The sequence below is a fragment of the Sminthopsis crassicaudata genome, chromosome 4 (genome assembly GCF_048593235.1).
Source record: "Sminthopsis crassicaudata isolate SCR6 chromosome 4, ASM4859323v1, whole genome shotgun sequence".
Taxonomy (NCBI): Eukaryota; Metazoa; Chordata; class Mammalia; order Dasyuromorphia; family Dasyuridae; genus Sminthopsis; species Sminthopsis crassicaudata.
The window spans coordinates 230,358,867-230,375,945 of record NC_133620.1 but is presented as its reverse complement, the minus strand read 5'-3'; positions in this window follow the sequence as shown (position 1 = coordinate 230,375,945).

Sequence of the window (17,079 nt, the reverse complement as noted above, 5' to 3'; positions counted from 1 at the left end):
AATATTGGTCATGGGTCCCTAAGGCTTTTTTTGGTCTTTATTTCTTGTTTTATTTTTTGAAGTTTGAGGTAAAAGGAGGGGAGAAGTTTCTTTAGTCTTTGATCTGTTTTTACCTTGAAAGACTCCTGAAAAATACTCTTTTCCAAAGGCTTCTAGGAGTGTTTGGGTTATTTGGGTTAGGAAGAAATTCAAACAACTAAAAGGAGATTTTGATATCTCTGGCCTTACAAGTTATTCTCAAAGAAACTCTAAACAATGCCAAAAGAAATATAAAAGACAAGATGGAAAATCTACCTTTAAAAACTAATTAAATAAAAAGAAGCAATGTCTTGTCCCCTACTAGTCACATTATATATGAAAATTTTAGAGTGGATAGGGGCCTCAAAGCCCACCTAATACAAACCTTTCATTTTACAAATAAGACAGTTGACTCAGTCAGGAAGACCTGAGTTTAAATCTAGTCTCAGACACTTAACATAGCCTGGTTGTGTGACCCTGGGCAAGTCATTTAACCCCAATTGCCTCAGCAAAAAAAAAAAAAAAAAAAAATTTAACCAATAGTTTTGGTATGATATACATCCATCAGAATGAGTATCCAGGCAATATGATAGAGTTCAGGAAAGATAAAGTGTTTTATGTTTCTATCTTAATGTGCATAACAACTTCAGAAGAATTTAATTCTCTCCAACTTTCTAGTGCAAATTGAGCCCAAAAGTAATTGTAGCCATATAAGTATGAATATTCTTATTTTAACTACCACTTCTATTCTCACTGATGAATTGAGTCACAAGATATTAGTTATATCTCACATTTTAATATCTAGTGAACACTTTGGAGCAAATCTATAATCACATAGGTTAAAGCCGCCATTAAGGTACTTTTCCCACAAGATTAGCAGTCCAAATTAAATTTATTTAAGCAACATCAAGTAACCTATAGAAAGACATATTATTAACGGAGATAATAAAAAACAGTTGGTACATTATGCCCCACTCTAAAACATTTGTAATGTACTCTCTTACCAGTACATATAAAATCCAGAAAAATGTACTTAGGAAGTACCTGTGGCAAAGCTTCTAGTTGCTGGAAGTCCTTCTGTCCTATTTTCATGTAAGAATGCTGTCATCTCTTCGAAAGGATCCTCATAAATTGATGAGTGCATTCAAGCCTAGATTCACTACCATTAGCTGATCCAACAAGGTTTTTATGATACTGATAGGAAGTCCAACATCCTCTAGACCATCTGAAGCTAAAGGTCCTTCTCTAGGTAAAGAGGTAGAATGAAAAGATCTAGTCAAAGATAAGACCTCTTTCTTCTTTCCTGCCCCCAAAAATTCTTTCTCAGTGATATACTAGAAAACACACTCCGGATTTTTTGAAAAGTTTCCCATTTAAGTAATGATATTTTTAGTCAGATAACCAAAAATCAATCAGTTGGAACAGACCTCTTGTCTGGCAATATTTTATTTCATCAAATAGCTTTCAAAGATTTTTCATATCTAATTTAAGGTCTTTTGATTGATTGAAACATATTCAACCTAAAATGGAGTGGGACGGTTTTGACCCATAAGAATATTCATTGAATCATAAAGATACTTATTGAAAAGCTGCCATGACTAATTCACTGCCAGGACTAACTTTTATCTTCAAGAATGTTTATCGAGATTCCATTTTGCTATTTTCAAAACTGAGTCCTGTGAAACAGGATGGATTTTCATTGAGGTTTTTTTAGAGAATGTACTAACAAGACATTTCATTCATAGGCTGATATTAGTCTTTTCACTTGAGAAGTTACAGATGATGCATGTATAAAGCCACATTTAAGGTAAATTTCAAATACTGCCTCAGATATGAGTCACTAGCTAGATAAATCACTTAATGTCACTCAGCTTCACATTCCTTATCTGTAAATTAGGGATGATAATAACATCTAACTCACAGGATTGTTGTTAGGATTAATTGATATAATAACATTCAACTTTTTGGAAATATTAAAGAGGTATATTAAGTTTTACTATTACTATTTTACAAGGAGATTACTTGAGGCTTTACTAAGTTTAAGAAAATTACTGTATACAAAGCTACATAGAGAAATCTATCTGAAGCCTGAGAGTCTGATGTTTCCATAGGCTATTAAAAAAAAGAAAAGAAAAGAAAGGCTTTTATTACTCACTAATGGATTTCACCTGAAGAACATACAAACTGAGCATTTTAAATGGAACATTTTCCCATGGAGTTATCACAGGGGCATCTATTCATTAACTGCTCTGGGGAAGAGATAAGTGTCCACATTTTGTGAACCACAGGTACATTTTTTCAGTAGCACACACACTTCTCATGGATATGATTTTGAATCTGCTGGGTTTTTTTTCCTTATAGAGACATTGCCCAACAATTAAGTAGATAAAAACAGTGAATGGGTTGTAGGCTTTTTTTTTTTTTTTCCTTGACTTGCACAGTCACTCCCAGGGTAAAAAAAGTTTTTCAAGGATAGGAAATTTATCAGATTCAATAAACCTAACAATTAGGAAAACTGGATTTACAGAGACAAATTCAGAGTTGTATTTGATCCACTAGTTCCTGGGAACCATTAGTAAACAACTTTCTATTTTATCTGAGTGAACAAAGCCCTTTTTTTAAAGATCACATGCATTTATTGTTAAGTTTCAAAGAAGAAACCTAGCAAAATGACAGTCCTGATTGGATAGAGAATTAATAATATTAAAGTATTTATATTTTTCATGATATAATAATGTCATGAACAAAACATATATAAGAATATGGCAGTCAAAAAGAAAATATTATTAGGATAACATTTAAAAAAACATAAAAAGTACTTAAGTGGGTAAATGAAAATAAGTAATCTCTACCAAAGGTTTCTTTCTAGAATTCTCAATGAAGACCTGGATTCCTTCTCATTGATATGTACTTAACCAAATTCTTCTAAAAATTGTCAAATTTGAGAGGAAGTAATTTTAAGTGCATTTCTCAAATTTATGGATGTGATTTTGAATCTGATTTTTTTTTTCCAGAGATAATGTCCAACAACTAAACAGAAAGAAAACAGTGAATAAACAACATTGCAAGTCCTTCACAAGATATCAAATGTCTATATAAATATCACATTCAAGAAATTTTAAATTAGTTTTAGAAGTCATCATAATATAGTTGTTGTTGTTGTTCTTAAGTACTATGTTTGCAAATAGAGGTCCAGGGTTTAAATCCCAGTTCGGTTATATAGGCAGGGCATACACTAGAATTAGAAGGAAATTCATGGTTATCTAGTTAAGATAAGATGAAAAGAGAAAACTCACTCAAGGTCATATGAGGAATAAATATCATCAGTGGGATCAGAACTAAAGTAAAATGGAGATAGAAATATAACATTAGATGAGATTTGTAGTCCTTGCCAGCTCCAAATCTATGGTGCTAAATTATAAACAAGGAGATTTTTGAGGAAATGTTCAGGGCACAATTTATTACAGTAGGAAAATGTTACAGTTTAAGTAAATTTGAATTAACAATCTCCACTGACTAGGTGGGCCTTGTCTGCTTGCAATTCCACAGAACAGATGCCCCTCCCAAAATAAGGTGGTCATCTCTAATCTCAAATTTTGATTGACACTATCTTCCTCCTTTCCCTTTTGATTAGAAAGCTAGAGGGTAGGTACCAATCATTTCCCAATGTCTTCTTTTAGAGGAGCAGAAATTGGACTCCATTTTGCATCTGCTGCCTTGCCTGGTTTCAAGTCTACAGAATAAGATAACTCTTAGTTACCTCCCAGATATCTTCTTCTCCCCTCTTTCTTATCTTTATTTGTAGGTTGTCTCTGACTTTAGAGGGCAGGAACTCTTTCTTTCCATTAATTGCATCTCTTGTGCCTAATTCTTACCAGTCACATAGCAAACCTTAATAAATATTTATTGGATTAAAGTACTTTAAACCCTCATTGTAATGGAGGTGGTGAATATAAGTTCTCAAAAACTACACCAATACAGTGTAAGCTCTGACAAGTTCTCTAATATATAGAAGCTTTTAGCTGTGTTAATGATATGATTTAGGAGAGCAATTCCTAATTCCAAATTATGTATTGGGTATTCGTATTCAGCACCAAATGTTAGGGTTCCTCATGTGAAGAATTCACAATGGCCGTTTTCTTTGACAAAAGAATAGGTTTATTTAGAAGAGATTACAGACAAAAAGAAGAGATACAATAGACACCAAGAAGAGTAAATATGAGAGCTTTGAGAAAGAATATAACAATTGACAATGGAAAAAACAAATTCCCTATTGGAACTGAATGGGATAAACTGAGTGAAGACCTCTCATAAGAATGTGGCTTCAACCTATACCTATCACATGGGTTTAGGAAAGAATACAAATTTTGGACAGGAGATAGAAACTATTATAAGATTTTGAGAATCTAGATGGTGAAATTTTTGAGGGGGAAGAATTTTCTTCCAAAAATGTGACCTAAATTTATGTATTTAAATTTAAATGTTATATTATTAGAATTACTTTTAATTGATGCATTAGAAAATAAGATTTTAGAAATATGTGTGCATTGATATTGAAGTATTGGTACTAGAAATTTAAATTTGTATTTGATTTTATTTTAAGTAAAAAGTTGGGTAGTCAAACAAAGTTCTCTGGTAACTTATCTAAAGAAATCATGCTTATATTTCCTAATTAGATGAAATATATTTAAACTATCATGTTGCTTTGTAAATTGCATATTGGGTAATTTGTAAAAATTGTATGAGCTGTGCATTAACATTTTTTTGTCAGCCCTGCAAGAACATGTGGTAAAAATTTTGTGAGATCTGGTTCAAAGTTATTTAGATATTACCTATATTCTAAATCTTAAGGTTGCTCTTGCTTTCTCCCTATTACAAAAAAAAAAAAAAAAAAAAAAAAAAAAAGTGGTTTAAAAGCAAGAAAGGTTGGTTGGGAAATTAATGATAAGATCAAAGATTTTGAAGGAAAAGTTTCTTTCTCTCTCTTATTTCTTCTTTGAGCCAGTTTTGACAAGAGTAAGTTTCATTCCCTCCCTCCTCCCCCTCAGAAAAAACCTGGAAAGTCCTCCATGAACTCAAGCAGAATGAAATGCACTGTGTACAAAAATAATTATCAATGCTGTGGAATTATTAGCTGTGAATGACCTTGTTATTATTTCCGAAAATTTCTCAGAAATACAATGATCCAAGACTATTATGAAGGACTTATGATGAAAAATGTTATCTATGCCAAGAGAAAGAACTGATTATATCTGAATACAAAATAAAACATTTCTTTTTTTACTTCATTTTTCTTGAGAATTTTTTTTTGGGGGGAAGAAGATCTATGTTTTCTTTCACATGACTTTTATGAAAATGTTTTACATAACTTTACATGTGTCTTCTGAATAAAAGTTGGAGATAGGGAGGAAGAGAGAGAATCTGGAACTCAAAGTTTTAAAAACAAATGGAGAAAAAATTACATGTAACTGGGAAAAATAAAAATATTTTTAAAAATGAGCACTATTGAAATGACTAAATATATTTTTCATAGAAGAATATATTTCATAGAAGTTTGGGAATAGAGATAGGAAAAAATCATTGTGTAATTTTGGGGATAATATATGCAGAAAATATCAATTAACATTAAGTATCAGCATGAGTTCATGTAAATCTTTCCAGGCCTTTTAAAAATTAGCCTGTTCATCATTTTTGATAGAACAATAATATTCCATTCTCTTCATGTACCATGACTTGTTCAGCCATTCTCCAATTGATGGGCATGCGTTCCTTTTCCAATTCTTTACTACCACAAAAAGCCGCAACAAACATTATTGCACATGTGGGTCCTTTTCCCTCCTTTATTATTTCCTTGGGATACAGATACAATAATGGCACTGCTGGGTCAAAGGGTATGCACAGTTTGATAGACTTTTGGGCAAAGTTCCAGATTGCTCTCCAGGGTTGGATCATTTCACAACTCCACCAACAATGTATTATTGTCTCAATTTTTCCACATCTCCTCCAACATTTATTATCTTTTCCTGTCATTTTAGCCAATCTGAGAGGTGTGAAGTGGTACTTCAGAGTTGTTTTAATTTGCATTTCTCTAATCAATAATGATTTAGAGCATTTTTTCATATAACTATAGATGGCTTTAATTTCATCATCTGAAAATTGTCTGTTCATATCCTTTGACCATTTATCAATTGGAAAATGACTTGTATTCATATAAATTTGACACAATTCTTTATATATTTTAGAAATAAGATCTTTATCAGAAATACTGGTTATAAAGATTTCCCCCCTCCCACTTTGTATTTCATTTTTAATCTTGTTTCTATTGGTTTTGTTAAGACAAAACCTTTTTAATTTCATCTAATCAAAGTTGTCCATTTTGCCTTTAATAATGTTCTCCAGTTCTTCTTTGGTCATAAATTCTTCCCTTCTCCAAAGATCTGATAGATAAATTATCCCGTTTTCTTAATTTGTTTATGGTATCATCCTTCATGCCCAAATATCATGTATCCATTTTGGCCTTATTTTGCTATGGGGCAACTCTGCTTTATTTCAGTCTGCATAATTTTCTCTAAATATCCTAAGGTTTCTCTGATTTCCATATAGTCATCATTTCTTGCTGTATAATAATACTTCGTTATGTTTACATACCATCCTTTTATTCTTGATATTCAGATAGAACCCACTTTGTCTCTAGTTCTTTGCTACTATAGAGAACAGCTATGGATATTTTAATATATGCTTGGCTCTGTCTTTGACTTCTTTGGGATTCAGAAAGGCATCCCATAGGAAGAGGTAACTAAACTAATCCCTGAACAAAGCGCAGTATTTTTAGAACAAAGATGGGAAGGAAGGGAGTAACAGAATAATACAAAATAAGTATAAAGAGGTATGTTGGCACCTGATTCTGAAATATTTTAAGATCAAAGTAGAGTTTTCATATTAACCTAAAGTCCATAAGGAGCCACTAAAGGTTCCTTAGCAAATGAGTGACATAGATCTATATTTTAGGAAGATAATTTCCATAGCTTTTTGGAGAATTGAATGAAGAGAAGAGATTCTCAAAATAGAAAACAAAAGTGAGTTTTTCATAATACTTTGGTTAAGAGATGATGGGTACCTGTGGCAGGATAATGATTATATTAATAGAGAGAACTGAATGAACAATATTCTACCAATACTTCAGTAATGATTTAATCTAGAAGGTGCCCAAAAGTTTTGATGCAATTTTAAGCTACCAAAATTAAACAGCTTAAAACTGAACCAAGACTTTTGGGACACTAAATTAGGTGAATGTAATCACCACATTTGGACTTGATACTAAGTTACAGATATGAGGAACTGGAAAAGCAATGAAGAAGATGAAATAGGAAGCATTATGGTATAGGAGAAGAAGCATTGAATTCAGAATCAGAGGGTCTAGATTCAAATCCCAGATCTGATCTTTGCAATTGTTGCAATCTTGGTCACAACCTGGGCCTCAATTCCCTCAAGTGGTTTCTAAAGTCCCTTTCAGTTCTAAATCTTTGATTCTATAACAAATAAGAAAGAGTGGTCAGAGTTGATCAAATACACACAGAAAAAAACTTTGCAGGAGTTAATACCATTTTTTAAAAAATCAACACAAAATCATCATGCTTGCTTACATTATCCTTTCTAGTAAATTGTGTATCTGTGAGAATTATGAAAATAATATGCAAAATCCTGGCTGCTCACTTTTTACATTTTCCTCAAGCATATGCAAAAAAAAGGAAAAAATAAAAGGATACATACATACACATACACACACATACACACATATATGTGTATGACTGAGAAAAGTATTATGAGTAGTGAAATAGAAAAGGGAAGAGAGCATTGGATTTGAAATCAGGAAAACCTGAATTCAAACCTCACTTTGGGAACTTATTGTTTGACCTTGTTTTCCTTCTATAGTTTGCTCTTCTGCAAATATAAGGATAATACACTTACCTTCCAAAGTTGTTGCAAGGAGTAAATAAAGGATAATTAAAATGTTTCACACACTTTATAGTAATATATAAATGCCAGATATTAGCTACAATTACTAACATATATGGCTTCTTCTAATTTCTATATAGCTGTTATTAGATTGATCTGTGCATCTGTAGAGAGACAAAGAGGTTTTTCACTGATCCAAGTTCATTGCAGGTAGGAATCATTTCATTTTTTGCACTTGAATTCTTAAGAAATTAATTCAATGTCTGGCATATAGTAGCTCCTAAACAAATATTTGTTGACTGACTTTGATAGACTGATAAAATATGGTAATTATGGACTAGTACTGTGCTATATAAGAAATGATGAGCTCAACAAATCTTAGAAAAACATGGAAAAATTTATGAAAAAATAAAATATGGTAATTATGGACTAGTACTGTGCTATATAAGAAATGATAAGCTCAACAAATCTTAGAAAAACATGGAAAAATTTATGAAAAAATAAAGACTGAAATGAGCAGAACCAAGAGAAAATTGTGTACCATAATAGCAATATTGTTTTAAAAATGACTTTCAGCAGTCATTTTTATTATTATAAACACCCAAATTAACTATAAAGGACATAACTTCCAGAGAAAGAATTGATAAATAGAAGTACATATAGAATTTTACATACAATGCACACATTACACATGTGCATGTATATATATATGTATATATACATAAATATGATCTTGTTATATGTATACATATCTATTTATGTCTAATGATATACAATGATAGCCATCTCTAAGGCTGGGGGGGAAAGGAGGAACGAAAATAAAGAAAAATGAAATTTATATGTTAACTATTATATATTTAAAAGGAATAGCAAGATGTACATAATAGATTTGTAGTTTCATGTGCAAACAACATTTTTATTATACTATGTTCCAAAAACTCTTGTTTTATTCCATAAATTAAAAATGAAACAATTTTTTTAAGTGTCTGAGGTTAAATTTGAATTTACATCTTCCTGATTCTATGACCAGAGCTCTATTCATTGTGCCAACTAAAGACTGAATATGAACCTGTCTGCTTACTGATCCTGAATCTTTAATTCCTTCACTACAATAGGCTGAGATCTTTTAAGTCTATGTCTTTCAATCAACTCTATGACTTTGAATGTGTATATTTCAATAGGTGCATATTTATTAGTGCTCAGTCTTTATGATTTTTTGTCTGCTTCCTCTTTTTTTATATATCCCCTTCTCAAGGAGACCATTAGCCTGGTTCAGGTCTCACCACTTCTTAATCAAACTTTTGCTATGCCTAAATTCTCTTTTTGCTCTTTCCCCTTTCTGGTTCTCTCAATACAAGTGAAAAAGTGGCTCTGAACATTTCACTCCTCCCTTGTTCCCTTGTCCTTAATAAATACTTGTTGACTAACTCTGACTGAATAATAAATACAATCTAACTTAACAGGTGAATGGTTTGCCCATATTACTGCTGTACTCAAACCAAATCTCTCTATGTGCCACTAAACTTGGCTATGCCTTTTTCCAGCCTTATTATCCATTACTGTTGTCCATGCTCTCTACCTTATAACCAAACTGATCTTATTCTTACTTACACAAAGCATTCCATCTTCCATTTGTATATTAAATCTAAAATGCACTCCCTTCTCACTTCTCCCTCCCTGAATTCTTAGTTTTCTTCAAAACTCAACTTATATGTTATCTCCTACATCCTTTTCTGATACCCTGCCCCAGCTAGTTTCTCTTTCAAAACAAATTATACAAACTAAATATATATAATGCATATATATACATATATATACACACATATGTACATATATATGCATGTTATACATTTGTACATACATATGTTTGCATATATTGTCTTCAATAGAATGCAAGTTCCTTGAGAGAAATGGATGTTTCACTTGTGTCTTTATATTCTCAGAAATAAGAACTAATTATGGCACGTAGTAGATACATGATAAGTACCTGCTGATTTATTACTGTGTTCTGCTATCTAAGGTTTGTGAAGAAATAATGCTTATTCTCTTCTCAATGTTTTCATCAACTTGTTTTGATGTTTGCCTATATCATACCCTAAGGATTTTACAAAAATATGAACATGGCCAAATATCAATAACTACTAGTCTCTTTTTGTTCCCTCTTCTCTTCCACCTTCTCCCCCCCAAAAAAAATACCTTCCAGATACTTTTGGAATCTTCCCCTCTTTAAGACAGTCTAAAAATGGTCTCTGAGTTCCTCTGAAATAAAGTAACCCCAAACCCAATTTCCTTTTAATGTATTACATCAAGTTCAAGAGTTCTTCCTGACTTTTATCTTTTCAATTCTCAATGCCACCTTCTCATATAGCATATTCTTTATTGAGATCCAGTTGTGCATCCAATATTGGAGTACAGCTGTGGTAAGCTCAATTCTATCAATGTAAGAAAAACATATAGAAATGTAGAAATATGTTTCATTGTTTCTTTTCCTGCAGTGTCATCCAAAAGATGTTCTCTTCCTCATGTCAAATTCTTTATAGTCTCTATTTTCTTCCTATGATTTTTGCTTTTTTATGAGGAGATAATGTTCATAATATTATCCTTCACAAAAATTTATAAGTAACTTTGTGCTCTAAATCAGTACTGTTTTGGTTATCATGTATGTTTTGTAAAATAATAATAATAATATATCAAGTATTTGCTGACTGATGTGGGTTTCTAAGCAACTTGGGCTGCTATTGGGATTGGTGATTGAACTTTTCTAAGAAGAAGAAGAATCAAAGTCAATATCTTCACTTCTACCCATTTTCCATTTTTTTCAGAGTTGACAGCTTGTTGAAATAGGTCAGATTGAAGCTACTATAATAGCAAACAGCAAGATCATATATCTATATTTTATCATTAGTGGTTATATTCTTGAAACAATAATATACAAGAATGACCTTCTTTAGAACTCTACATTTATGAGAGACATGGCTCTAATGTTAGTACCTTCTTAGTTCAAGTTTGATACTGGGACAAAATAAAGCACATTCAAGTCAATGAGAATTTGACAAAGAATATTTACTTAGTCCTAACTGAGTAAGAATATTAAAAAATAATAAGGTCACACTCAGTTTTCTGGACATAGCATTTATTACCCTTCCACCAAATTGCATCCATCTAGAAATGTGTATAGTCAGTAAATCATTGACATATGGCTATTCATATAGTCTTGAGCACCTATCAAGTTTCAGAGGCTCAGACACATCATAGATGGGACTTTTTATTCTTCTAGACCAGGAAGCTATAGCCATCAAGTAAACACATCAAAAAAAAAAAAAAAAAAGTCAGCCCTGTCATAATATTCTTCAGGTTTCATTTATTTCTTAGTACTGAACTGTACTGTCCAGTATATGTATCACACTTAAAATTTTGCATCTACCTTTGAAATGGAATTTCAATCTTTGCATCATAGTTTAGGATAACTTGATTTAGAGAGATCTTATCAGGTCTTTCATAGAATATCTCTATTCAATTTTCATCATTCTCTATCATAAATATTGACACGTGAATTGAAAATATCTCCATCATAGTTTGTATACTTATGCTCATCATGAGCATTGCAAAGAAAGACCAAATACCCCAGGAAATTGGGTTTCCTGTTTCCTTAGAGTATACAACAAAGGCAACTCAACCAACTGCTTTTCTCACTTTTCCTAGGAACACTTGAAAGAATCCTACCATATAGTTTGCAACTTCTAGTTTAATTTGTAGGAAGAATGAAGGTCACTTGCACCAGTAGAGTATCTATTCATTATTTATAACAAAATCATTTCAATGTTAAAAATGCCAACAACTGAGCTAGGAAAATAGATTTTACGTTCTTTTTACAAGTAGGAAAATAATAAATGCTATCCCATGAATATAACATTTCAAATCCAGACCCCATGCCTTTCTACCAGCTATCCCTCATTCCTGCCTCTTGAATTCCCTATTTTCTCTCAAAACTTGGCTCAAAGCCCACCTTTTGCAAGAGATATTTACCTGTCTCCCTTACTATATGTTTTCCAACTAAGATTACTTCCATTTAACTCTTTATATATCATACATGTAAATTGTAATAGGTATGCTTTCTCTTCTACTATGTGAATTCTTATAGGGAAAGTACTGTTTCAGCTTGACATTCTTTGTATTCCCAGCATTTAGCACATTGACCCAGAGCAAGCACTAAATAAAATGTTTGTTGATTGATAAAGATGATGAAGATAACTAAAATTATAGTCATTTTTACTGTGAAAGCTAATCAGTCATAGTTACATAAGAAACTTTCAGTTGGAAAATGCTACAAGAAACATGATTATTATTAGGCAATAATGGTTAAGGGAAAACAGTAGTGTAATCATAAAAGATTCATTTAGCAGACCTTCTAAAAATTTATACACATGGACATGAGTATTGTTAGATTGTTTTTTTCTTTGTGGCCATCTCTGCCCAAGTATCACAAAAGAATCCCTTTACATTTTCTTCATGGCAAACAAAACAAAAAAACAAAAACAAAAAAAAAAAAAACCCAAACAAACAAACAAAAAAAAAAAACCTTCTAGCATCTGCCAGCAGAAACAGAGCATTTGAGCTAGAAGGTTATTTTGCTGTTGTTATTCAGTTATTTTTCAGTCATATCCTATTCTTTATAACCCCACTTGGGGTTTTATTGTCAGAAATACTAGATTGATTTGTCATTTTCTTCTTCAGGTCATTTTACAGATGAGGAAAATGAGGCAAACAGGATTAAATGACTTGCATAGAGTCTCACAGCCAATACTCAGCTAGATTTGAATTCAAGAAGAATTCAAGAATTCCTAACAATAGAGTTGTCCCTCTATCTACTGAGTTACCTAGATATCCAGAAGAATAAATTTAGGAGTTGTGAAATCCAATTTCTCTATTTCTACAAAGGAGAAAACTAAATCTAAGAGATGTTAAGTCATATATCCAAAGACAAACAAGCAGTAAGTTAAGGAGCACATTCAGAATTTGAACTCAGATTCCAAGTTTCTCAGGTAAGCATACTTTCCACTTTCCACATTGTATCCCATTAGCTACAGTTCTGTTCCTTATTTAGTTAAGCTTACTCTCCTTTGTCTCCTAGTTCCTTAGGACTACAGAAAGGTTAAGATATTCAATTGATTCAGTGTTGAATTGGTAAAAACCTCATGCAAATTGATTATAAATCTCTCTAGGGCAAGAATAGTTTTTTCACTCTTTAATGTACTCTAAGAATATAATGAACAATGTTAAGTATTCAGGAAGCACACAATAAATGTTTACTGAATTAAGCTTAAAATTTTTAGGTGTGTATTAATATAATTAGGCATAATTAACAATATTTTATAGAGCTCACAAGGTCCCTAATTCTGTAAACCATATTTGGTGGAATCAATAGTCTTCAGGTCAAAAAGGGACTCAGGCTTGAATTCTTTTGAGCTCATAATCAAATCTGTAAAGAAGATGCCTGAGTGGTCAAAAATCTGATAAAGTATACCCACTGACTCCACTATCTTACACCCAGGATAGATTTTTCTTCTTCCCTGTAATGAACTTTTTAAATCCAATGTTTTCCTAGTTATTTGGCTCCCTACATGCAGCACAGGAACATGTAAACTGTGTTCTGTTTTTCCCAGACTTTTCCAGAAAAGTTTCCAGAAGAGAAATCTGCCATGGCAGTATATATAATTCAGTGTTAACACATAACATGGCATTATCCACAGTGTCCTATATAGCCAAAGATATTGAATTTTACTAAAAGAAGGGGAAAAATAGAATAAGGTTTCACCCGTTTTTTGATTACATGACCAGACGATGCCACAAACTCTTGGCACAGGAGATAAGTACACACTGTACTGGAAAATCAATAGTTTGTGAAGGGAATCCTGAAAGGAACTTTCCGTTATTGAGGTTTGAAATAACTTAGCCCCATACTCATAAATTCCTGTAGCGCAGGGTGCATTGTGTCCCAAAGCAAGAAAACACAAATCTTGCACTAGACCTACAGAGCAAGGAACTGCTATTTCTACTTTTAAAATAGTCAAGTCTCATTTGCAAAAAGCTCACATCTTCCTATCTTATATGACATTTGGGACCACAGAGGACAATGGAAAGAATAGCTGGGTCTTCAGAGACGGGGTTCAAATCCCAATGTAGGACCTAGAGGTTATACTAGAAAATACTGCAGGTCTGTCCTCTCTAAAAGGCAAATAGTAGGCAAGAGTATAAATAGTAGACTGTGTGATTATGGAAATCACTATTATTCATCACACAAAGAGCTGTCATAAGTTTTCTTTAAATGAGAAGCTTTCCTGTTGTGTTTAACATTTGCTTTAAAAAAAACAAAACAAAACAAAACAAACAAAAAAAAAAACAAACAAACATCGCTTTATAGGCAACTTCTCATAAATGTGTATGTAAAATGAGCCACAGCTATATGTCCTTGTCACTCAAGCTAGGAAGATAATCCTTCCTCCCCTCCTGAACAATTTTTCACATAACACTCTTGTAACCATTTGTAGTGTTTGTGGCACATTAGTAGAGTTTCAAGCTTGGAGTCAGGAAAACTTATCCTGAGTTCAAATTTGACCAGACATTTACTAGCTGTGTGACTATGGGCAAGTCACTTAACCCTGTTTACTTCGGTTTCCTCATCAGTAAAATGAGCTGGAAAAAGTAATGGCAAACCACTCCACAATACTTACCAAGAAAATCCCAAATGGAATCACAAAGAGCTGATCACAACAGAACAAGTAGCTCATTTTGCACATCCCTCTAAATTCTCTATATACATTTTGAAATACATAAGTGTTTACATTTTGTTCCCCTTCTTAAAATATAGACTCCTTAAGAAAGACAGAAAATAAGCATTTATTCAGTACTTACTGTGTGTCTGGCACTATGCTAAATACTTCACAGAGATTTAATTCGATCCTCACGATAACCCTAGGAAACGTGCTATTGCATTATCCTCATTTTGCAGATGAAGAAACTGGCAGCCAAATGTTGTAATATAGCTAGTAAGTGACTAAAACTGAATTTTAATTCAGGTCTTCCTTATTCCAGATTCAGCACTCTATCCACTGTGGCATCTAGCTACCTCTGAGGATAAGGACTGTTGTCTTTTTTGTATTCCCATCACTTAGCCCACTATTTGTATATAGTAAGAATACAATAAATGTTTTTTGACTGAGAAAGATAGGGACTAAACTATATACTTTCCATTGCACTGTATGCTCCTGAAGTACTAACTTTAAAAATTATCTACCTACAGAACTGGCTTGTTGTTAGTGTTCACAGTCATTTTAGGCATGTCTGATTCTTTGTGACCTCATCTGAGATTTTACTGGCAAAGATATGAGTAATTTGCCATTTTCTTCTCCAATACATGAGGAAAATAGGGTTAAGTGACTTGGCCAGAATTGAAAAGCACATTTGAACTCAGGAAGATGAATCTCCCCAAATTCAGGTTTGGTAATCTATCTCTGATGTAAATATGTATGCATGTATATATTTATATATGTATATATCCTCTTTTTTCTTCTAAATCTATGAAATCAAAGCATCTTTAAATTTTAATTTCATTTTATGGTGAGAACACTATATTTAGAATCAGAGTGCTTGGGTGTACATCATGTGTGAACATTATCTAATCTTTTCATTCCTCTGGATCTCAGTTTCTTCATCTGTAAAATGGGTTTGAGGATGAGTCAGTATAATCAATAAAAAGAACACCAGCTTGAGTCAAAAGGCTTATGTTCAAACCTCAACTGCAAAACTACCTATAATTTTATAGTATTAATCACTATAATCTCTGGGAGCTTCAGCTTCCTCATTTGTAAAATGATGAAGGATAGACAAAATTAATAAGGCAGTATAAAGTAGTGAAAAGAACACTGACTCTGCAATCAGGGGATCTTGGTTCAAATCCCAATTAGCACTGCCTACATGGCTTAGGCAAGTTATTTAAATTCAGTGGGCTTCAGTGTCTTCTTTGAAATGATGTGATTGGACTTCACACTGGAAGTACTTAGGAGTCTCTTCTCAAAATAATGCTTTTATGCATAAAATATGGCAGCTAACCATGAGACCCTGGGCAAATGATTCAACTCTGTTTGCCTTGATTTCCCCATCTGTAATGTGAGCTGGAGAAGGAAATCACAAACCACTCCAATATCTTTTCCAAGAAAACCTCAAATGGGGTCATAAAGAGTCAAATGTCATTGAAACAACTCAGGAAAAACAAAAATTCATAAAATACATAGAATTACAAAGGAAACAAAATAGTATTGAAATAGTTATCAATTTTTTTTTAAGTTCATAGACCCTAAGAACTACTGTACTAGATGGCCTCTGAAAACCTTTTCATCTCTATGTCTATGATCCTATGACCTCTAAGATCCCTTGCAGCTATAAATCTCATGATCTTTTAAAATATATTATCGATATGTTTTATAATTTAGATTTTAAAGGATATATTTCTATTTTATATTATTTTAAAAAACATCTACAATGTAATTCTTGTAGAGTCCAAGGTCGCCTAGTTCTCTCATTCAATCTTTGTAAAGAATGATACAGAAGTGCAATTTCTAAATGTTTGAAAAAAAGGAAGCAGTAAAGGGAATGCTTGATGTTCAACCTAACTCTTTATGGTAATAGAATAACCCATCATAGGGTTAAAATAACTTCCTTATATGTCATATGTCCCATAGGACATACTGCAGAAAAATCAAAATCAGTGTCAGAATTGGTTCATTTGTAAACCTAAGGGAAAATAACCATCCTTGTGAAGTATCTAGGCTTTAAAGGTGAGCTCACTTCATATTATAACAACCAAAGAGGCACTTTTTGGCACCAAAATAAGGCATCCCCTCATTCTCCATTATATCCCATATACACTTGTCTCCCAAACTTTCATCAATATTTATATCTGTGTGGTATCCAAGAAAGAGTTATGGATTTAAAATTTGAGAAAAATGGATTCAAATCCCAGCTCTGCTACTTACTCTCAATCTTGGGCCACTCGTCACCTTTTCATCTCCTTTTTTCCCCCACTTTTGAAAGAGAATAGACTTAAAT